This window comes from Anas platyrhynchos, chromosome 6 (genome assembly GCF_047663525.1).
Source record: "Anas platyrhynchos isolate ZD024472 breed Pekin duck chromosome 6, IASCAAS_PekinDuck_T2T, whole genome shotgun sequence".
Lineage (NCBI taxonomy): Eukaryota > Metazoa > Chordata > Aves > Anseriformes > Anatidae > Anas > Anas platyrhynchos.
The window spans coordinates 4,987,988-5,012,641 of record NC_092592.1 but is presented as its reverse complement, the minus strand read 5'-3'; the positions used below and the strand labels follow the sequence as shown (position 1 = coordinate 5,012,641).

General features: G+C 40.3%; 1 long non-coding RNA gene across 7 annotated transcripts in view; it reads left to right on the top strand.

Moving 5' to 3' along the window:
- The window catches only part of LOC106016332 (uncharacterized), a 52,095-nt gene that overhangs the window by 26,036 nt on the left and 1,405 nt on the right, over positions 1 to 24,654 (top strand). For 5 of the 7 annotated variants that reach the window (XR_002400987.4, XR_011810417.1, XR_001188953.5 and 2 more), the window contains 3 exons: positions 5,547 to 5,616; positions 8,257 to 8,386; positions 19,287 to 19,498. This is a non-coding gene — a long non-coding RNA (uncharacterized lncRNA). Of the gene's footprint in view, positions 1 to 5,546; positions 5,715 to 8,256; positions 8,387 to 19,286; positions 19,499 to 24,654 lie in introns of all 7 variants that reach the window. The other 2 variants (XR_002400988.4, XR_011810416.1) reach the window with 2 other exon arrangements.

Genomic DNA, 24,654 nt, shown 5'->3' with positions numbered 1-24,654 from the left:
GAAGGGGTTTCAGATGTATGTTTCACTAATCAGATACAATGACTACTCTGTGAGACCGTGGACCCCTTCAGGCTCTATAAGTCTTAAGGAGACCAGCCTGGAAATGGGAAGACTCTTGGGGGACAATTAGAATAATGACATTTGTATTTAGGTCCAGAAAGTATCGCCTTGTAAAACAAGGCTTGTGTCAAGGAAGGTGATGGATGTACAATGCGTGCACAGTTAGGAACTCCTTGTTGTAGCAGTAGCCTGCGGAGAGCTACTCCCTAGAAGAGCGACGAGGCTGGATCGGGTGCAGTAAGTGGCCAGAAGCCCTCTGTCTGCAGCTCTGTGGACAGGACAGATGAACATTGTCCATGATATCCTGCCACAAAGCAAGCCTTAGCACATTGCTCTGCCGGTGGAAGAAGAGTGTTCTGAAGGAATGACCCTGTGGCAGGAGGAGTGTATCCGTGAGACTTCAAATTGTCACTTAATGTGTTTTGTGCCAGAAGCAGTTCTGTAATGATGTTCTTTTTGTCTCCAGATGCCCTTCCCCTCAGCCGAATTTTCCTGTTATGCTGGTGTCCCTCTTGGGGTTGATTCCAGCAGCAGCGGATACTGACTTGGGTTAGAGTGAAGAGCTAACCAAGCACTTCTTTGCAGTGGTTTCCATCTGATACTTTCAGTGTTTGACTGAAAAATTGTCATGATACAAATTCAATGAGCCTTTATGTTTTGCAATCACAGGTTTGGACGTGTGACTTTTTAGCGATTAGATATGTGAAATGCTTCTATATAGCTTTACACAGAGATTTGAGAGAGGACTGTTAATGGATTTGAAAGAGAATGACTGATTTATCCAACTGTGTTTTTACTAAAGATTTCTGATACGCTGCCATTAATATTTCATTCTATTTTTACCAAATGAATGGTATAACTAGGCAGCTGGTCTATAATTATTTGTAAATGCTGCAGAACATGCAGTCACCCAGCTGTCTATGGCTGCATGCCATTGGGAAGGCAGCAAGGTGGTGACACGCTGACTTCCTTGAGACGGACAGGTTTTTGCACTGCCTAGGTGCTAAAAAGCACAAGTCATCAGAAGTACTCTTTGTTGCATTCTCTGAATTGTTCTTAATCTCTAACACATTGCAGCTCTGCCTGCACAGCGATGTGCATGGTCCAAGCAGACATGTTTCTCTTGATAACACGGTGACTCTGGGTTCCTTTGAGGAAAAGGGCCAGACTGCTTCAGTCGCTTATCTCTTTTTCTAAGCAAAATGCACCTCAGCAAACATAGGGTTTTGTAGCAGCATTCTCCCTTCATTTGCATTTTTATCGTATCTCTAAAACAAAATTTCAAATAACACTTAAAGAACCATTCCTATGTGTTGGTGAAAGATATAAGGAATCTAATTTAAATCCAATTTCATCTGGCCCGTGCTTGCTTTTAGTGTTGCTCTCATGCTTGCTTTATCTGTTCCAAAACTTGCTGAAATTGTGTTGAATTGCTGCCTTTCTTCCCTTCTCTCTATTTTACACTTGTGTTTTTTTCTGACACTGTTTTTAAAAGGAGCAGTGCAGAGGACTATTAGGACTACTAATAGGACAGGATAAAACCTACTGACTTGAGTGAAGCACTTGAATTATCTCCAGACTGCCGCTTTTATTGACAAAAGAGTATGCTAATAGATAAAACTGTAAGTCCTGCGTACTCCACTATGCTGTTCATAATGATGGGAAAAAGGTAATTGAAAGTACACTATTTTTTTCCTGTACATACTGATTTTATGTTTTTGTAGAGCAGACACAGTGGTGCCACTCTTTTTGCTGAACACCAGACGAGACCATCAGGTGTGTTTTTGATCTTTACATTACCCCTGCAGAATGGTTTTGTCTTCAGCAAGAAGGCAAACTGTGAGACGTGTGGTTTGGGGAAGGGGAGACTGTCCTTTTGTCCCACAGTGTAAAAAACTCTGGATTGCAACTGTGGCAAGATGTTCAGTAAATCCTGGGTACCCAGAACTAGTAGCTGCCAGTCTTGAGATGTAATACAAAGTCCCCTAACAAACCTTTGCCAGTTATTTTTTGCTGTGGGATCTGCTGAGCTGAACAAGGCTGAGAGGGAAAACCTGAGGAAGGTAGAAATCTTGTTAAGAGATGTTATTTTACCTTCTAGTCACTCTCACCAGCAAATACATGGTCGTAAGCAGAAATGGAATAAAAGCTTCATTGGCTGCTGAGGCTCCTGCCAGTCCATCCTGAGCACCTTTTGGAGTGGAGACTTAGTCTGATTCCAGATTGTTTGATATAAGCGTGTGAGGAATGGGATGAGAACAACAAATAGCTTGTTTTCATCTCTGATTGAAATCAAAATAAAATGCTGTACCAGAGACGACAGGCTAGCGCAACTCATTATGTTGTTCAGACCGGCTTTGTTTTTTCACTTTTAATTGTATGACAGAGCAGCAGGATGTTTATAGAAATGTAAGAGGCTTCCAGAGATGAGCTCTGGCAACATATGTGATCCTGGATATGAAAAAGCAGAACTGAGAGATTTGTACATGAAAAATCTAGTGTTACAATGCCTACTTTTCTTTATCTATGCCTTCCATCATTTCTGACTTATGAAAGTTATTTCTCTGTGTTAGGTTGCTTGGTGTGGGTGTACCAGCAGACCAGAATACCCAAAGGATTAAATATCTGTACTTGATGCTTAGCAGGCAAGTGAGATTTGTGAGCTAGTGACTTGTTTGCACCAAGTCCCCTCTTGGGCAATGTCAGGTTCCAGGGCTGATGATCTAGCACTTTTCATGATCTCTGCATTAACAAAAACAAAACACAATATTGTGCTTCTGAACACAAATGCGTTCTTAATAGACCAACCCTTCATTTCAGTGTTTCTGTGAGACATGGGATCACTGTCTGAATTGCTTTGACAAAAGAAAATCAAGCGGGTTTTTTTGTTGTTTTGTTTTTTTCTTGTTTTGTTTTGCTGTGTTTTCAACTAGGGCTTTACTAATTAAGCAGCAATTTAGTTGCTTACACTTTGAAGTTTCATTCATTACCTGTCCTGTGTTAAGTCAACAAAAGGCTACATCTAAGGCAGTGAGTCTCAGGCCATCGCTTTTTTGGCTGCCTAATTAAATGTAATTACTTTATTTTGTGCCAGGGTTCATACTTGTAACATTGCCTTGTAATAATTTAAATTGTATGTATGCTGCAGGGGGACTGTTTGACGCCAGAGAGGAGACGTTCCTGTTGTCCTTCCTTGCAATAGCATGCAAGTCAAAAGTACAGAGACGTCATTTTCCTACCTACTTATTAGCTGCCCTACAGGAGAAGCTCACCAGTAAGGCACTCATTTTATATGGACAGGATGTCTAACGGACCCACTATTGTACCTAAAAATAGCCTGCGTTCAGGACATGCTGGGATTAGCCACAGAGGGAATCCTAGACATTTAAAAGTCAGTGACCTTCCCATGGCACACGAGCTTTGCATCCGTTCTCTTTTATTTTATAATTATGACAGATCAAAAGCATTACACTGCCACTCATTATCTCTTTAGAGGGATTTGAAGAATTACTGTCCTCTTGACAAGCAAAATACTCCTGCTGCTTCTATTTGTTGAGATCAAGCAGTAAATACCCCTCAGACAGCAAAATCACCTGCATTTCATTTTTCCCCTCACGGATTAAGAAAAAGGTTGTTGCAGGAAGAGTAAATGAGCAGCCCGATGCAGTTAATGAGCTCTGGTAAAGCTCCTGACCCATGGAGTAAGTACAAACCAGCCTGAATTTTGAGCCAGACTTCAATGATTAATAATATGGTAAATCTAGTCTCTCTGGTAGTAATAATAGGGGTCACCTTTGGCTCTTTGTTGGCCACTGAAATGAGCGCATCTTCATGGTATGTCAGAGCCCTCCCTTTTCGTCAATGGTGCCAGCAGGTCTACGGCGAAGCAGTTAAACCTAATGTGAGATCTCAAGTCTCTCAAGCTGCATTCAAGTTTAAGGGGGGGGGGGGGGGGGGCGGGGGGAGAGGAAGACCAAACAACTTCTGGCTTTCTAAGAGCTAGATAATTTGTGGAGTGTTTGGAGGAACATCACAAAGAATACAGATGGAAAAACAATTAATCAATTTAATGTAAGGGACGGATGGGACTGTGTCTTTCCAGAAATACTGTCATATCAGTATTTGAGTACAAGCAGGAAGCAAGATTTCATTTATAATATATTCAGTTCAATATAAACTGTCTTGGTGAGGGGAAGACCCTAAAAGTTTGCGGCAGTTTTTCAATTTGTGAGAAGCAGCAAGATAAAAATCAAACATGCATGTATTTGCTGTGGCTTTTTTTTTTTTTTTCTTTTTCTTAACACTCTTAAGAAAACCTGATTCCTTATACATACTGTTTCAGTTTAGACACCTTTGGGGATTATGCCTGAGCTAATTTTTTAGCTCACTGAATGTGCTTGGCATCTAGCCCACTAAGTTTATCCTATCTGTGACTGAGAGCACATGTCACAGTGGGAGATATTAGGAAAACGTTTGCTCTTTGATTATGGCACTAGGGCATCAGGATTTAAGTTTAAGTGATGTGGGAGTAGGGGGAGAGGAGACTGTATTTTTATTTGATCCTGTCTTGTGTTTAGGACCCCATTGTATGTCTTGTCAAGCATACGTTTTATATGAGGGATGAGCATATTCATCTCCAAAGAGCAGGCTAGGCAGCATGAAAAGCATTTCAGTTTTGTCCCAGTAGGTACATAAGCTAAACCATGTAATTTACATTTCTCTTTTAACTTGCATTTACACCCACTTACATCTGCTGATGGCAGAAGCTTATTGAGATAGGGAGTCCATCAATCTATGTTCAATTTTAGATGTAGGGGTATCATTAATGATTAACTTCTTCTCATCGAATATCAATTTAAATCAGATCCATTTAAATTTATTTAGAACAGCCAGGTGCAGATGTGAAGTTCTATGACTCAGGCCCACCACAGCAGGCTAAAGTAAACAAATTCATTTAAGGATGAGGTAAACTTCCAGAAAGATTGTGCTAATGTCCCCTGACTGAAAAGGCAAAAAGTCAAAGACACCAACCGTGAGCATGGTTCAGTGGGAAAGGAACATGGAGCTGTGCCAGCTACTGATGCAAAAGCCCCAGATGCATGGAAAATACTGCTGCCCTGATTCTGCCTCTCGTGAAGCCCTTTAGTGCTATGCTGGCAGTATCAAACTTAGTGCAGAGAGACTAAATTCTGCATTAACAGAGTACTGGAGAGCTCTCCAACTTCATAGTAAATTTGTTTGGGCTGCTAGAATCGCAGGCCCCTCGTTAGATGTGTCTGCCCCTACAGAGGTGGTAGGTTGTTGAAATTCAGTTGCAGAAGCAGAGCTTGTGGTCTGTAGTGAGGCTGGAGCAGGCTGAGATTGCCTACCATCCTGCTCTGTTGGACAGGCTGCCTTAGACAGGCAGAGCTGTGTAAAAACAAAATAAAATGGGAAAATCTAAGAACTACTGTAAAATGTAACCTGCTTTGTGCTTTCTTCCCCAGACTAGAAGAGACCTGTCTTAAGAAAGATGGAGATGGCCCCCATCTTCCTTCCACATGTTGCTCTGCCAAGGTACAGGACATCCCAGTCTGGCTGTATTCTGCCAGAGAATTACAGCGGAGAGGAATTTGTACACTACAACAGAAGCTTAAAAGAAAGAAATCATCTGTGTGAGGATTTTGAGCTGTTTATTTTTTGTTTTGTTTTCATGCAAGACAAAAAGCACGATGCAAGTCACTAAGTATTAAGCAGCATATAAAACAAATGAATAAACAAACTTGGAAGTGTTCACTGTCATAAACCTCAGTGCTTTCTGGTGCATGTTTTACTGCATCTTATATTAATGATTAGGTTTTAGAATGTTTTTGTGGCTGGCATTCGAGATCTACTTCCTATCAGACAGTTTCAAGCACAGCTGCTTCTTGCCATAATGCTCTAAGTGGGCTCTTGCAGGAGGACTGGCAGAGACCCAGATGATGCCAGCATCTGCGTGGCTGCAGAGGTGTGTCCAGAAGTGGTGTGTGTGCTAAGCTCAAGAGATGATTCCCGGTGAACTTTCAATTCCTACTTCACTTTTTCTGCTGTGCATGATTTTGTAGATCTTTGTCTTACTTCCCTGAGTTACTTCTTTTCCAGACTGGAGGGACAGCCTACACTGTTGTTTCTTACCTGGGAGCTGATTTGTGCTTTCTGATAAGACTTCCATGATTTTTCTCACCCCCCTACCCTAGCAGAATTCTGTTGTATCATTTCTTGAGACAAGGAGACCAGAATATTCAGGCTGTGGTTAAAAAATGGATTTAGATGTTGGCAGAATAGTGTTCTTGGTTTTGTCTGCTGTTTCCCTCCTAGGAACTACTAATTCCTAACATTTGATTGTTCTTTTAACTATTGAATATTGAGATGATGTTTTTGTGGATCTTGTGAATAGAACATTAAGATTTGGTAATGGTCAGCTCGGATCTTATCATTTCTGTGTATGTAGTTAGAAAACACCACGACCACCACCCCCATATATCATTTTACATACCAATGTTTGGTCGAAGTACTGTTTGGCTCCCTTAACACTACCCACTGACTATTACCCACCATTATGTTTGGAAGAGTTATTTGGATCTAGCATGAAATTGGGAGGTCCTAAGAAATCTCTCCACCAGCTGTGGTCTTGAGAGAAGCAGTCGCATTTTCTCATGATAGGTTGCTGGACTTTGTATACACAAGATGTGAAGTCAACGTCCAGATTATTTTTTTTTTGCTAGGAGCCAATGAGGCTCAACTTGAACATCAAAAATACTAAAACAAAATACTTCCAGCCCCTGTGTCCTGTTATCAACAGATGGTATTGATAGTCTGTTCCATAGTAAAACAACAAAGGTCTAACCAGGATCTTTAGCAAATTGCCAGTGCAGATGAAGGAAGGGAAGATAGAGGATGAAGAAAAATGGTGCCTTTAAAAAGAAAGGAAGGAAAGCAGCATGTATAATGTAGGTGAATTCAGTTTTCTTGTGTATGCATCAAATGGCCCTGAGTCTGTTGCTGTTTCAAAAGGGGAACTACGGATTTCATTTTTGGGGGGAGTTGTTTTTTGCTTTTGTTTGTTTGTTTGTTTTGGTTACAAAATCATTGTCTAAGTGGAGCTTTGTCTTCCTGTCAACTCCAAAAATGTGATTTAAGGGCCACATTTCAGAAATTCAAGGCAAAATGCCATCACCTAGCCTTTAGAATAGGGAAGGCAGTGCTGCGGGGTCTACAGACTGGGAAGACTGACATAACAGCAGGACAGATAAGGAGGGTTTGGTGTGTTTACCAGATCTAGCCAATGCTCTGATAAACATCACATAGCTGGGAGGAGGCAGTGGTGCATCTGCGAAGGCAAGTTGTCTCACATTTATTGAGTTCTTTGAGGGAACCCCCATTGTTCATGTGTCCCCTGGCTCCCAGTTAATATAGGTTTCTTTGGCAGCTAAAGGCATTATGGAATGCGAGGAAAGGTCTTTAAATCATGAATAATTAATTAAAAGACACGAAAAATCAAGTAGGAATTAGTAATCAGCTTTCAGAAAAGAGAGGGATCACCAGCAGGTAGTGCAAAGATTTCATGTGTTCAGTATACTTGGAAATGAGTGGGAGTAGGTGAACTACATAGTGACGAAGTGTGTTGGTGATAGCAAGCGTTTTGGGGGAATAGTGTTACAGATCAACTACAATGGGCTGAAAAAGCAGGTGGTGATTAAATGACTCGTGACAAGACATACAAAGGAATTAAAGTGGAGGAAGTGCTCTCACTTACCCTTTCAAAGAGAAGCCCTAAACTGACTCTTTCTATCTGTATTATAACTAATGGTGCCATGAAAGCATTGGCTGAGTGCAGTAACAGTTGAAGGAGGAATTCAAATATCAGAAGTGGAGACCACCGTAATGCTATGAATCTGATGCAGGTCTGTGTAGACCTCTGGTCTCTTCATCCCCAAAAGAATGTGGGTGACTGGAGAAAGCACAGAGAAGGTTGATGGGATGATCAGAGGTCTGGCGTGACTTCTGTGTGAGGAGTGACTAAATAGGAGGACCCATCAGCCTAGAAATAACAGTCAGTGGAGGATATCATAGAATGATATGAAATAAGGAGTGTTGTAAAGAGGGTGACCAGCAGTTTAATGCCAGTACAAACCTTATTTTATTATTATTTTTTTTTAATTTTCACTTTGTAACCAGGTTTTCTCATTCTGATCAACATCTCAAAGCTTGGGCTCGGTCTGCCAATATCTTCTGCCTCATGAGTGATGGCACTGCAGAGTGTGGAATGGATCACAATCAAAAAGCTGGTCTGTACAAGCGTTTTAAGGTACAGTGCATACTTTAAAAACCCATTAGCTAAAATGCTGTCTGTACTTTTATGCAGTAGAATATCAATGCATCAGCCTCGGAGTAGCTGTAGAAGAAAGTACTTAATATTGAATTTTCTTGCCCTTAAACATGAATTATAATGATGATATTTTGTGGCTTTGCGTTTTACAATACAACTCTAAAAATACTACACAAACACTTTAAGATTCTTTCCTTATGATTGTAATGTCTGCCTTGGCAAATGGTGTGCATTATAAAGATATATTGTAGCTGTATTGAAGGTACATGTTACACAAAAAAAGAACTCATTAAAAACAGATGGTGTATTAATTGTAAATGTATGTTCTTTTTGAAAACTGAAATTGCTCTTAAAGCACCTATCAAAAAGTTCAAGTAACAACCCCTGTTGTGTTCATGCATTCTGTCTTCCACATTTTTGTAGGGGAAAAACATCCAAAACAATTTAGAGGCTCTAGCTGTAATGCTGCTGTTTTATTTTTGATACTTTCAAATAGCTAAATACTGCAAGTCAAATTTTGGTGCGTCACATGAGAAACTCTGCATTCTCTCTCTATATTCTCTCTTTAGCATCTCAAATTTACTAGTACGTGTGAGAATAACTTCAGAGAGATGTTTGTGTATTTAAGAGCAAGGTGGTGCACGGAGATCTGAGGAGAAATTCTGAAGACTAAGATTAAGTATCTTAACTACACGCCCTTGAGGTTGTGATAATTCAGAAATATGTCTTGGGGGAGTTATAAAGAAATTTTTTCAGGTATAAGGTAACACTAGTAAACAATGCTTAGCAGAATTGCTGAAAATACTGAGTCCATTTAATCTGCACAAGCAATCCTTTGAAATCCAAGAAACAGATATAACACGGGTTGCTGTAAAAGTGGGGTGAGAATGTGCCAGGTCTCTTAGGTAAACAGTCCGCTCACAGTCAGGCAGACTAGATATTCAACATTTGACATAAAAACAGTACCTTCATAAGAGCCTCTAGTACCACCAACAGTGCCTGATCTAGTTGGTCTCTCCATGTAACTGATGGTACTCAGTCATGTGGTTTCTACTTACTCAACCCCCTTCCTTGATCCATGCTACTCTGCATACATTACTGTTTGCTCTGATGAACTGTAATCATCAGACTCTTGATTTATGTTACTTTGAATGTAGTTTCTTGTGTTGTCCTGCAGCACTATAACCACTGCAGTTTTCTCCCTTGATGTCTCTTGGGCATCTCTAGTGCTACTGCCCAAATTCTTCTGTTACTGCTGATTTCCAGTGCAACCTTTTTTAGTTTTTAAGGTTTTTGTACTTAAAGTTGTCTGTGACATAAGGCACTCTTTCATGTACTCCCAGTCACCAGAAGGCCATGTTGCCATCCAGAGAGACCTTGACAGGCTGGAGAGGCAAGCTGAGCAGAAGCTCTTGATTTTCAACAAGAACAAGATGATATAGGGTCAGGAGCACCTTCCCTATATGGACAGGCTGAAAGGGCTGGGACTGTTCAGCCTGGAGAAAGGGAGGCTAGGTGGGGATCTCATCAATGTCTATAAATACCTAAATGAAGGTTGCAAAGTGGATGGAGGCTCTTTTCAGTTGTGCCCCGTGACAGGACAAGAGGCAATGGGTACAAACTGGAACACAAGAGGTTCCATCTGAGCATCAGGAATCACTTTACAGCATGGGTAATGGAGTGCTGGCACGGGTTGCCCAGAGAGGCGATGGAGTCTCCTTCCTTGGAGGTATTCAAAAACTACCTGGATGTGGTCCTGGGCAACCAGCTCTGTGTGTCTCTGCTCGAGTAGAGGGGTGACCCCTGGAGGTCCCTTCCAACCTCAGCCATTCTGTGACTGGGTCCCTCTTTCCTGAGTGGGTTTCAGGCTCTGTTTTGAACTCCTCAAGTATGTCCACAGCGCTGTCTAGGACCACTTGTCACCTCCTTATCTTCCTGATATGACTGAAAAACAAACAAAGAACAGTTTACAAGTATATTTCCTACAAATTTACCTTTCGGGCTACATTCAGTTATTGTAAACTAATGCGTATGAAAAGTTGTGCTGATGCATAATGGCTGAAAGTTTTGCCTGTTTCTAGGTGAACACTGAGCAAACTTTATTGCAGAATGATGCAAGCATTTATAAGATGCTCCTTTTTATGAACCATGGAAAAGCCAGAGATGACCTACTCCAAACAGAGACAGAACAGAAAGACGACTGTTTAGCTATGGGCTTTTTTATTATTATTATTATTATTTTATTTTATTTCCTCATCTTTTCATTGCAGTTAATCTCTGTCTTGAAGACAAAGGTGTTTCTGCAGAGCTGTCTGTAGTTAGATGCTTGATCACAGCATGAATGTACATACAGCCAGTATTTCAGGACATTACACTGGGGTAGATGCTGCAATTAGTCACTGCTGTGCTTTGCTGCTTTGGCAGCTGCTGGGGATGGTTAGCGATGGCATTGCTCTAGGCTGGGAGGGAAGTGAGGGAAGAGCTTATTCCAGTAAGTGACTTGCCTCCTGTTTGTAGCTTGGCCCACTGCATCTTGCCAGACACACAGGCTCCTCCAAGTACTTTCACAATCATCTCTTGTCTCTTCAATTACCACTTCCTCCTCCCCCTGCCTCTCTCTTCCGTTTGACCTCCTAGTAATTCCTCCGGCGCTAGCTCAGGACGGTGCAGTAGGCTATACTACCCCGTCCAATTAAAGATGTAAGTATGTGGCACGTTAGAAGTTACCTAACAAGCCCCTAAACTCCCTTTAAATGAGAGCCCGCTGTCTCATTGATCTTGCCCGACCCACTTTGAATCCCAAATTTTCATAGGCTGCAGTTAGCTGTCACAGCAATTACAGGTTTTTGGAACTCCGCTGTTGTTTGCTCGCTTCGTGCTGCCAGCCAGTAGTAGTAGGCTTATATGTCCAGATTTAGATACAGGCTGAATTTCCCAGGTTCACATATTGCACTTGGGGTTTATTTTTAATTCATAAAGACTACTTGATGTAATGATCAGCAATCAAAGAATACACAATTATCACTCTTGCAAACTTTCCTGTGCCTCAGTAATTAAACCAACAAATTAGTTAAAGGCTCCAATGCGGAAGGAGAGTGGTAGACTGTGGTCAAGACACACATTTACGGATTTTCCCTTAAGCTGCTTTTCTTGAGGAAGCTTTGATAAAGACCATATGATATCAATTATCATTAACTCTGTGTGGTTTCTCTGCATTTGGAGCTCTCAGACGTTAGTAGACAGGAGCCCTGCGTTAAGTCTTTAATGTATAACTGGTATTTATGCTGCATAGCCTATTCTCATTTTGATTTGTCAGCTGACATTTGAAAGAGACGATTTAAGACAATTTATATGCACAGACTGTGGCCTGTTGTGCTGAGTGACACTTCCTCCTCTGATCTGATTTGACAGAGAGCTATTCCAACAGCAGCAACAACATATTTTAAATGCCAGATTTTAGAACAAACATTTTAATTATATCTCATGTTCAGTTACTGCCCCAAAAAACCTGAAGGATGTGTTTTGTTAAGGTGTCACTGCCTGAGCTTGACAACAAAGTCAGTGTGATTTAACAAACTGACTCAAATCCTCTCTTCAGAGAACACACTCTATATGAGTCCCTAAACATCAAAGTCTCTTGTCTTGAGCTCTGTTCTACAGTCCGTCAGTGTGAGTCTTCCTTTACAGGCAGCAGAAGGAATTCAGCAAACATGTAGATGTGATTCATTCTTAAGATCTTCAAATATGTGGATGAGTCACTGATAAGTACATGTAAGTTGTGCTGACCAGATTTAGAGTGTAGCATCCAGCACTGGAAATTACAGGATGTAGTTGGGAACAGATGAGGGAGCCTGAAAACTCTTATAATCGAGGAAGTACATATGAAAATCTTTAGCAAGCTAGAAAGTTCATTTGACTGGAGAAAAAAAAAAAAAAAGTGCACATAACTTATTTTACTGGGATTTACAGACGAGTTTAGGCCTGATAGCTCACAACTTCTCTTTGCTCCTTTTTCAGGTGGGGGTTTCCAACATTTTTTGGGGGGAGGAAAAAACTCCCAGCTCTTAAGATGTCCTAGTTCTGTAGCTGTTTGAAACTAGATGGGCAATAGTGGCTTGTATTTTAGCTGAGCTTTATGCCCACATCTGATCGGAGGCTGTGAGATGGGCGGTGAGGGGACTGTAGCATGAAGGCAGATAACCAGGAGGCAGAAATGTATGCTTTGAAAATTTTTTTCCTGACCTTCTATTTACATGTCAAAGCCCTTGGGTTGCTGAGTTGCTTCATATGCAAGAACAACACAATTTCAGGGAGAAGAAAGGTTTGTGTTTGAACACGCCATGTTCTCTCAGGCCCTATTCTTCAGCCTAGACAGTGAAACCCTGCAGCATTTTAGACCCTTCCAGGCAGAGAAATCAACTTTTGACTCCCAAGGGAAATTTGGAGACTTCAAATGACACACTTCTGGATCACCTGAGTTAATTTGACTGACAGGTACATGAGGTTATCACACATTGCTACTTATCTTTCTGACTTAGCACATCATTTTGGGGCAGGTCTACGTTACTGAGCCTTGTGTTGTGTTTTACTTTTCTACTTAGGACTTTTCTTCTGTTTATCTAATGCCTGCTTGGCTTTCTTTAAAGCTACCACAGTCAGCGTGAAACAGTACAGGTGTTTTTTTCAAGTGTCATAACATAAAACTTGTATGTGTTTTGCAGCTACAAAATGTGCAATAAAGCAGCCCGTTAAGCAGCCAAATTCCTGCTAGATGTAAGCACACAGCAGGGCTCCACCTGCACAGCAGGCCTGGACTTGACCTTGTGATTTTACACACTGATTCATCACAAGGATATTTGGCTGGGATGTTGCTATAATCATAGTGTAATTGGAAAATCCTCTGATGTTCAATCACCTTTAACCACCTACTCTTGTATCTAGATATGAGCAAACATCTTCAAGGACAGCAAAGGGAGGTTTCCCTTTCCTATGAATAAATGTTAAGCAGGTTCCATTTTTTTCTCAGAAACTTTCAGAACTTTAGGGTTATTGGCTGTTACAATCAAAACTAATCAACAGCTTTATAAAAAGCTATTACCCTTTGTCTAGACATCATTTAAAATAACGGTGCCACCTAATGCTTACTCTTTTTCCACATTTTCCGTCTTTCTTTTCCCCAGTCACTTCTTAATGATTAATCTGAACAGCTCATAATCTCGATGCTCAGTTTGGGAGTTTGCATTTTAACTTAGTGTGCTCAGTATTTCTTGCTTGGCTGTTTAGACATGCTTATCCTATATTGCTAATTTTTGAGACTTTCTCAACAAAAAGTAGTGAGAGCAAAGCCAGGTACAGATTTATTTTTTTCCTGCCTGTTTTTCTATAACAGGGTTTACACTGAATTAAATAGAAATGCAGAGCTTGTAAGAACCCCTTATTTCTGCTGCAAAACTCTAATTATCTCAGTATCCTCTTACCCTGGCATGATGTAAGTCTGTGGCATGCGGCGTGAGCTTCATAGATTGCAGGTTTCTTTAGCAACCCCTGATAACAAAGCCTTGCTTTTTTGCTTCGATTGTTGCTAATTTCAAATTTCAGACTATTTGCATTAAATTTAACATTCTAGTCTTCATGTGGAGCACATAATGGGTTCATTATGAGACAAGAGTTTCAACCCTCAAAAGGAGTGGAATTCCAAAATGATGCTAAACTCATGATGAGACTAAGATGAGTGGTGGATCTCAGGGTACCTTCAAAGAGTGATTGGCAATGTAGCATTGGAAGAAATTGAGAGAAGCAGAGAGAAGATAAAAAAAAAAAAAAAAATCATCAGCCACTTGGAAACTGCTCTGTATCATAAGAGCTGTGATGGGCAGCTCAGAGGAAAACCCAGACAGGAGAGATGAAAATTTCCACTGGCAATCTGAGAACAAGACAGTTTGGAATGCATGCCCGTGTTTAACAGAGGCTGGGCCCTGGCTTAAACACAGTCCTTGCTTAACCAAATCAAGCTAAGAAAAGCTTGCAGTGCTCAAGACATGCAATTTCTGAGCATAGTTAGTGTTGTAGTGAGAGCTGCTAAAGAAACAGAAATTTAAATACTTCAGAGCAGCAGAAACTCTGTGTTATCACTGAGTAGTTTAGCTATTGAAAAGGATTTGAATTCATGGGAATAAATCATTTCCCATCAAAACTGTTCATGAATTACCTCAGTCTTTCGATTCTAATAGCGGATTAAGTCAGGAAAACATTCTTGCATCAATCTAGCATTGCTACTGAGGCAGCAGCGTTTAGTGAGGCTAGGAATTACTTATATTTAACAGGGTACATCTTGACCATTTATTGAGCTTACAGTTAGATATTACTGCATTTTATTAATCTTCCTCAGCAAAATATGCTGGAATTATATTTGCTTGCCCTTTGTCTAGACTTTTACCATTTACACAGAGCCATCTCCAAACTCAATATTATGCATGCAGAGTATTTCAAAGCAGTACTCCCAATCTGCTGGGTTTAGGCAATGAAATTCAGATGGGTTACAGTATCCACAACCTGCTAGGTTTAGGCAATGAAAGCCAAAGAGAATATAGAAATTCATAGCAATTCCATCATCTCTGCTCCTTAAGCTACAACATATTGGGATATACCCTCCAGTGACCTTTGCTCACTTTTCAGGTTCTCATGAAACAATACTGAAAAGGATGGGGGAGTTAGCTTTAAAAACGGTGTTAGTTATGTGGATTTAGCATCCTGATAGTGTGTGGTCTGGATGTGGACACTGGGAAGCTAAAAATATGGTGCTGTTTTAAAGACGCCTGTATTATAGAAAACATGCCATCAAACTTCTAACTCGCATGGACCATCTAATATATAGTCACTGTATGACTATATATTAGGACAGAGTCATGACAGGCAATTATGCTGTGCGTTTCACTGCACGTACAGCTCTGCACAGCTTGCACTCTGGAAACAACAACAACAAAAAATAAACACCTTCGTGTTTTTTTTTTTAGATAAATTATTATATATATATGTAAATAGGAGGATTAATTAATTGATAATGTGATTACCATTTGAATAAGACCTAGGCACAAAGTCTCCAGTAGAGGGAGTGACCAAATTAAAAATCCCGTGTAAACTACTCTGAATTATATGTTGCTGGAAAACATTTTTATTCCACAAGTGTGAGCAGCCTGGGAAGTGGGGAACTATCAGGAACAGCAGGACAGTATTTTACAGACCCTTGTGCATGAAGTTGCCAGTCACACACCTGTGTGAAAGCCAATGCAATTTCTAATAATGACATTAAAATACGTGAACAGCATTAAGAACCTTTGCTTTCTGCAGTTCATGCACTGTGGCTGCTGACATCTGTGTTGACTGCATTGCACTGCGATATTCAGTATGTCATATACAAGCATACATGGCATTGATCACACTACTTTTCCCTTCCAAAGAAACCCCAAAATTCCGTATTGTATCCTCAAAACCATAACGAAGCTGAATTCTAAATATAGGTGTGTTTCCTTTTCTTTCTAGAAAAATATTCAAATTAATCAAAATGATCAAAAGATTGTTTAGCCTTTAGGTAGCACTGGCAGGCAGTGCCTAAAACACAGGTAATGACAGCTTAGAGGTACCTCTATTTCCCTGGTGATTCCCTCTTCTCACTCCATCTCCTACAGTCTCCTAGGCACATGTACCTAAAACAACTATCCTCTTGAGATGCAGCTCAGAGAAACTAGCCAGGGTGATGATGAAACATAGAAAGGCCTTTTTCACTATACTTTGAGATGTGAAGGAAGGAATGTGCATTTGTAGTTTATTTATTTTTTAATAAACTCTTTTTACATATTGCATGAGGACTCTTCGTGTGGCAAGCCATCAGACAGTGGAGGTACAGTTTCAGAAGCCTCTCTGTAGAGGTTCACTGAACAGTAGTAGTACAGAAGGTTGTCCTATCTAATACAAAAATAGAGTATCCTAATATAAAAAGTAGCATCTATCTAAAAAATTTATGAGGAAAGCAATGTTTGGGGATGCTAAGGAAATGGTGCACTTGAGAGAGGAATAAAGGGAGTGTGAGGGAGAAGAAAAATGAACTCTATCTAGAAAAGAACTGCCAGTGTTTAGTGTAAATATAGTTTTTGATAGAGAACTAGCTATTAAAAAGATCCATTACCTTTGTGCTTTGTTGCAGCTTTTGAGTGTAGGGTTTGTTGTGTGTTTTTATCTTTTTATTTTTATTTTTTGTACCCTAGCTGAACTGTGTGTAAAGTAGTAGTCCCATTTCGGGTGAATTTTTAAGTTCTATAAACTTCATAATTGTAGCACACAAACACTTTTTTCCCAAAGACAAACAATATAATATCCTCTGGGGAAAACAAGAGGTCTCCAAGTTTAGAAAACAGGCTGGAGTGATCATTAGTGAAGCACAATTTCATGGCAGGAAGTCGGCTTGGATCCTATCTATGTATCCCAGACATTTTATGGTCTGGATACAGAAAGCTCATATGGTGAATGTTGGGGTTTTTAACAGCCATATTTTGGGCCCATAAAATAACCAACTACAACAGTTAATTTTCACCCACACACCCAAATTGCTAGTTGGTATCACAATTTCAGTCCCCTGACACCCCTTACACAAACATACACTATCACCACCAAAAAAAGTAAAACCAGGAGGGTAGTCTTTGGGGATTGCAATGGAAGTTAAAAAAACACACACACCATACACACAAAAACGAGCAGCAGATGACTGATTATACCTTCCAGCAAGTCACAGGAGGAAACAGTTTACAGAATGCATTGCCTCACAGCTCTTCCATCTCTCCATCACCTCCCTGTCCTTTTCCTTTCTTTTCTGGTCTGGTCTCTGTCATCCTCCTTTCGTAAGCTGTTGTAGCCCAGAGCAGAATCAGCAGCTTCCAAGAGTACCAGCAACTTTAAAATTTCCTTTCACCCTTTCAAAAATGGATCCATGTGTTTAAGGAGGAAATACAACAGATAGGTTGCTACTGTGTTGTCTTGTGTTGTGAGAAAATGTAAGCAGGCAGCTAAGTTATCATCTGCTCATCCTAACGAGCACTTAGCCCTACTTAGGACACTGCTATGCCCCAGAAGGAAGAGAAATGCTGATTCTCTACCAGAAAACGAACAAGATGAACAAGCTAAGCTGTGAAACACATTAAAAACTTGTTGGTCATTCAGTTTAATAAGAAAAAAAAAAAATTAACACGTAAGATAGAGATTTCTCCTTAAGCTGTCTGTAGGATTTGGCTCCAAAATCCCATTAGAAATTACTTAGAAGTAATACCCGAGTCCTAGAGATGGTTTTGAAAAACTTGGTTAGCATAAGTTTATTTTCAACAGAGATGTGAGTTAATGTGTAAATATGTGTCTTGAACCAGGACTCTCTTGTTAGGAAGAAAGATGTAGGCGAGACGTTTAGATGTAGAGCTTAGGGATATGGTTTAGTGGGGACTGTTAGTGTTAGGTCAGAGGTTGGACTCGATGATCTTGAGGTCTCTTCCAACCTAGAAATTCTGTGATTCTGTGTGATTCTGTGATCAGGGATGCATAGCTAATGACATAATTTAGAGGGAGAGGTATTGTCTGATTAATTGTATTTAGCTACTCAGTAACTTAAACTGGGTTCAGATTAAAATGGAGTGATTTTGTTGTGCATACCTAGGAAGACACTTCATGAGATGTAAGAAATGTCAGGCTAAGTATCACAAGTGGGGATTCTGGCTCAGCAAGTTCAAAAATAAGGAATTATTCACAATGGACTTGAAGCATGCAGATTTATAGACCAGTCCTGCGTTTGCAAAATGAGTTATGTAGATTTAAGAGGCCCTTTCACTTAGGTCCTGAGCACTATCTATGGGAAAATTGTAACACACACACATAGTTCAAACAATTCTAGAAATTGGAAAAACTAGCTGTAAAACTGATTTTAAAATGGTCAAGACACGCCAACCAGCCACATCACCTTCCTGCCTGCCTCATCTAATATCAATCTTGCCCAAACATATGATACAGACTGTAATACATTGCATCTCCTCTTACTATGTTCAGCCTGGTCATCTTCTTGAACCCAGCTAAGCTAGAGGGGAGATCAGCACACAGCTTGTAAACACAATTCCTTGGCAGTCTGCATGGGAGAGGTGGTATTTTTCTTTAAGCCACTTCCTAGGTATTTCTCCCCTCAAATTGCTTCCATTACATCGTTTCACAGTTTCTCATAAAAAGGAAGACTGCTTCCTTAGGGCTTTCCTGGGCAGAGAACGTGAGAGAAGCTGTAAGCCTCTTGACCTTTCCCTGATGGAAGATGTTTCATTCTGTTGAGGGATTTAAATCATATTTCCAGGGTGGAACTCACCCATGCCACACACTTCAGCATTCAGAGCTGGTCTCTCCTGCTATCTTGCTATGCGATCCTATAGCATCCTTCACTTGGGAGGCCCCAGCTTCACCTTCTGCACTAGTTCTTTACAGAACTTTGGCCTAGTTTCCTAGTTTATTAACTCTTATTATTAACTCTTGCTTAGTTTGTATCTGCCTGCAGTTTTCCAACTGTCTGAGCTAAGCCCTAACAGAATCATAGAATGGTTTGGGTTGGAAGGGACCTTAAAGATTATCTGGTTCCAACTGGATCAGGTTGCTCAAAGCCCCATCCAGCCTAGCCTTGAAACATTTTCTCTTCCACATGAGATGCACAGCAGGAGCTCACAACAGCACCCTGGCCTACAGGCTCTCTTGCTAAAAATAATACATATATTACAAGTAAAACTGCTGCTGGTGAATCAGGGGTGGGAGGGATTTATGGATCCCTCACTGTCAGCTCTTTGATCTACTTTTTATTTTTGAAATGCAGGTAATTTGGCCAGCAAAAGCTGCTGCTCAAGAACATTTGAGAAACACCATCTCCGATTGATGTGCCTTGCCAGACAGGCTCAGCAAATGACTTTCCCTGGTGCTATTTTAAAAGTCTTTAGTAGAGTTGTGCAATTCACACTAATTCTGAAGAAGTCTCTTGGAACATGCCAAAGATAAAGCGTGCATTTTCAAGACTGCAACATTTTCCAGGTAATTTGGGTTATAAGAAAACGGTTACCTGATCACGTCCAATCTGAGTTCAAACAGAGTATGGTACACCAGATCTTAAAATGGGGCAGATTTTTGTGTTATGATAAATGACTTTACAGATGCACGGAAATTCAAAACTTAAATCAACTTTTCTAGCATGGTGGGGAGAGTAGTGAAAAAATAGCTTTACACCCTACTCATCAAGGTTATGGCATACACTAATTATGTAAAGTGTGATTTATCTGCTGTCTTGCATATGTTCCTTTGGGGATTGAGATCCAGGTTGAAGAGAGAGAAGAGCTGAAATGTTGTTTTCTGAGATAGTGTTCTATTTTTTGAAATGTGATATATATAGCAGATTTCAGCTGTAAATATGTAACAATAGCAACAGCACTCTTGAGCTAACTGTTTACACCATTGTGGAAAACAGAACTTCTGCCATTTATCACTCAGCTTGAACCAATACTTTTACAGTTCAGAGTTTGTGTTTGTAGCAAGCCTTTTCTGGCTTTAATTGTCAAAGATTTTATTTCTGATCAAAGCGATACAAAATGAGCCACACTGAACTTAGACAATATATCACTACTAAAACTGGTTTCCAGATAGCTCATTTTCATTTTCTGTAAATCAATTTAGAGTGGTTAGTCTTATTGTGTGGTTTGTATGATTGCAAGAGAATTTAAAAGCAAACTTCGACACTTAGCAAATTCATGGAAATCCAATGACAGACTTACTGAGCTAAATGCAGCTAGAGAATGTTGAACATGGGAGACTTCAGTCTAACGTAGCATAGCTGGCAGCCTTTGTTTCATGATTCATCTTAATAATTGCCATGTAAAATTAGGAGTTTTAATCCGCCTGTAAAGGACACCTTCCCAGCATTTGATGTTCTCTTCTAAAGCAGTATCAGTTAATACAACAGGGTGCAATCTCAACTGCAGTGGAGAATCACTAAAATACTGGCTCAAGTCAGCGAGTGCTACCATGCAGAAGGAAATGTTTTGGACTTGCATTGCAATTAAATGGAGAAGTCCTATGAGCCTTCAGAGTTGCTAAAATTGATTGGAGTATATATTTTTTTTAAATATTCCTCTGATGCATCTTTAGTCTAAATGTAAAGCTCTAACTTCAACTCAGAGGGCTGTAGTCTGCCATGAACTCTCTGCACGTTATCTTACATGTGTCAAGTGGCAAAAGCATAAGGCTTGCTTACATCAGCCTAAATGAAAGTAATTTAGGTTGAATGTTTGGCTGATGCTTCAGTTTCAATATCCACATAATGGTGTATGCAAATGCCTGCTTACAAATTCAGAGCTCTCCCAAATGCACAAGGCATACGTTTTTTGTATGGGCAATACTGGATTGTCTCAATTACCAGTTCCAAAATTCCCACTAAAACTGTGTCAAAAAATGTTTCTTTGAATTAAAACAGAGGCTTCAACCTTGCAGTGCTTTTAAAAGGCAATCCTACGCATAATCCACAAGGTAGCTTGGACATAGCCTCAGATATGAATTTTAATTAGTTTTCCTTCTCATATATGGTCAGTATCATAACTAACACTCTGCATATGTATTCATTCCATCAGGTTGGATTCAGCTGGAGGAGTGTTTACAATTATTGTAAGCAACCATATTTTACCCTTTCATAGGCTGGGACTGTAGCATGAAAAGGATGTTAAACCCTGCTTTAAAACAAAGCATTACGTGGTTGCTGCTATTTTTCCCAGAGCTCTTTGAACACCTTTTCCTACCAAAATCAGTTCTTTTAAAAAGAGAGGGTAAAGACTTATTGGAGAGTACAGAAAATAAATTAACCCTGATTGGAGTACAACCTTTGCAACAGTTTTAATCCCTGAAGTGCAAGAGCAGACAGCAGCTCTAGCAGTGTACTGTAGCTGAGGAATGTGTTTCTAAGCCTACCAAATGCAGAGTGAGGCTGCAGTGGCTCCCAGGTCGGACAGGAGGCAGTGGATTGTGCTGACCCAGCAGAGGAGCTTGTTGCAGACATGGGAGATGTGTGCAGGGAGCCAGGGGGAGTGAAAATCACTTGGCTGGAGGCAGCCAGCTGGTTGTTAGCAAACTTTAGGTCAGGAAACAAAGCAGAGTGCCAAAAGTTGGAAGGGCAGCACAGGGAAAGGCTGGTGCTACAATTGCTGGTTGTGTTTCTTGAGGCCTTCAGCACTGGGGACAGTCAAAAGCAGAGCCTGGAAAGGATGATTTGAGGCACTGACTCACTATGGCTGTCCTTACAAAATGTTCAGCTAACATTTAGCAGTTGTGAACTTCCTGAGCTTTGTAAACCCCGTTGGTCAAAGTTTTAGTGACCCTGGGGAGAAACAACCAACCTGGATGGAAACCACTCATTCAGTGACATTTACTTTTCTGCAGTAGTTTAGAAGCCCACTTGTCCAGCCAGTGCACCAAAATTGTGGGTACCGGTGTGCAGAACTCCATTTTTCTTAATGTAAGTGGGAGAAGTTGTGATACAGCGAGTGGTACCAGACAGCACTTTTTCCCTTGCTGCAGACGGATGACTGCGTCTCTCTATCCTGTTGTTCCCAGTATGTACCACAGGGAGCAACCTAACCTGCGGTTGGCTCCTTTTTGAGTGTAAAGCTCAATCTAACAAATTAGCAAATTAACAAATAACTTTCAAGGAGAATTGCTGGATCAAGAAGGCTCTTCTGCCTGGTTATGCCTCCGCTCTTCTCACACTCTTCATCCTATTGCTCATCCCTGCATGACTACACTGAAAACTAACCTAATTTATTTTTCTGGACAATTATTTGACCAGATGGGTTCCCTATGCTGACAGTGCACCGTGAAACTTCTTGTGGAGGGCTTTGCATTGGGCTGGGAAGGAGACATTGCTTTAGCAATTTTGCTGACAAATGTCTTACAGTGGTCTACGCAGCATGACCTGGGGGACCAACTAGCACAGGGGTGCCTGCTGGTGGCTCCCTGGGTCTCTTACGTGCAAGAGAAGGTCTGCAGGGCAGTGAGAAACATTTTTTGAACTTTTCCCAGTATGTAGGCTGTACCACTTCAGAACTGTCAGAACTAAAAACACTAAAGGGAAAAAAAAAACTCCCTTTTTATAGCCTACTGTCTCGTTGAAAGTGATTTATGAAATGAAGCTTCCTGCCCACCCAGTGCACAGAACAAATACAGACAGTGCTTTGAAATAACTACAGTACTATGCTATTTTCAGTAATATTTAGCTCAGACTTAGCCAAGAAAGCCCACTAAGCTTAGCAGACAGACATAAAAAGAAACACTCTTTTTGCATTTTTGTGTGTGTGTGCATCTATTTTAGGTTTCACTCCTCTTTTCACTAGTTGCATTGCCAACTATCAGTGTAGCAAAGTCCCAGCTCGGGAAAATGCTTTAAGCCCACGTCTCATAACAGCTCTTGAGCACACACCTAATTTTAAGTACCTTAATAAATATAAGCATGTGCTTGAATTGAAATACTCCTATCTCTTGTAGTGAAGCTACTTCTTGAGTTCATTCTCTTGAAGCAGTGGAAAATCTTGTGGTCCATTTGCCTGTGTGATTTGACAGTGTTTAGTGTATGTTTGTTTAGGAAGTACCCTTTCAGTGACTAGCATCACAAGATTATTACCTGTCAGCTAGCATCAGGAATACAGTTAAGGAGAAAGCTTGAGTTGACACTCTTGGCCATTCACCACACCCATTTCTACTCTATCTGCAATGGGTGGCCTTTTTTTTTTCTTAAAAAAAAAAAAAAAAAAAATATATATATATATATATATATATATATATATATATATATATATATCATCTAATGTCTTTGAATGCATGCAGAACTCAAGCAACCTCATTGTCCTTCAGCAGAGATTTTACAGGGCCGCTGTCTGACAGAGCATCTCCTTGACTTGTTTTGAATCTCTCATTTTCGTGTTCTGCATGATGCTGCCTGGCTCTTGTGCTATGAGACAGCATATTACAGTTCCCCTTTTTCTCTGTGCTACTCAGACAGTCACAGTGTTTGTCCTGTCCTCCCAGGTATTTATCTTCCTTACGAGGAGTCCCCCTTTCCACAGGGAAACTTTTTCACTTGGTAGTTCTGTTTGCACCAGTAAAGATGCTTGCAGAAGTGAGTCTAGCACAGACCACAGCAGTAATCAAAACCAAGAGAGCAGTGCTTTGTTTGAGGCACTCTCTGTAGTGAAGATTTCTGTCTGGTTCTGGATATCTGGATCCTTGTAATACAGTGTTTTTTGTAGCTCTGGGAAAGTGGAGCTCCTGCCACTTGGGCTTCTACTCTGCAACTTGTGGGATACACATGCCTTTTAGTTTCAGACTGCTCCATCATTATAGTATCCTCTCACATAAACCCATGAAATACTGATAGAACTTACAAGCTTATATCAAAGTTTCCTACCCTCCCCTTCACTCCATTTTCTGATTTTCCTGGTTCAACTCGTCTTTGTTACTCTGACCAAGCTCTGGGATCTATCTCACTGATGAAAGAGACATCAGTGGTGCAAAACTATCTAGAAATCTCATCGTGTTCAAAACACACTAAGAAAGGTCTCTCTTCTTGGTGTTCCCACGCTGTTAACACGTGGTTTTCTTATTGTGGTTTACTTTATAGATCAAAACCATGTGCTGTATTAGGAAATGCTATGGAAGGTCCGTTTCTCATGATAGCTTATCAGATGAGATCCTTTAGAACATACATTAAATATACATCAAACAATATCTGTATTTTATTTCACTATCTCATTTTAAGAGAATGGTAAGAAAGCACCAGCAGTGATAAGGACACGGACCTTGTGTCTGTACTCCCATGTATGAAGATGTACTCTCCTACCCAAGTATATCTCCAAAGAAATCTTATGAAAGGACCTTTTAAAATGAGAAGTAACATGGGTTTTTAGTTTAATGATATATAACTCAGTTGCATGATAAATAAAAAAAAATGCTGAGACTCCACTAGATATAAAAGTATTATTTAATCTACATGCTACCCATGACACTATATGTCTGCTTATACTTTCATTGCCAACTAGGGTAAACTTTTGATTATTTTTTTTTTTTAAATTTGAAACCCTTTTGGGATATTTGTGTTTTACAGTCCTAAGACCTGAGATAGAACATGTCTTTTAACATTCTAAGAAACAGGCTAA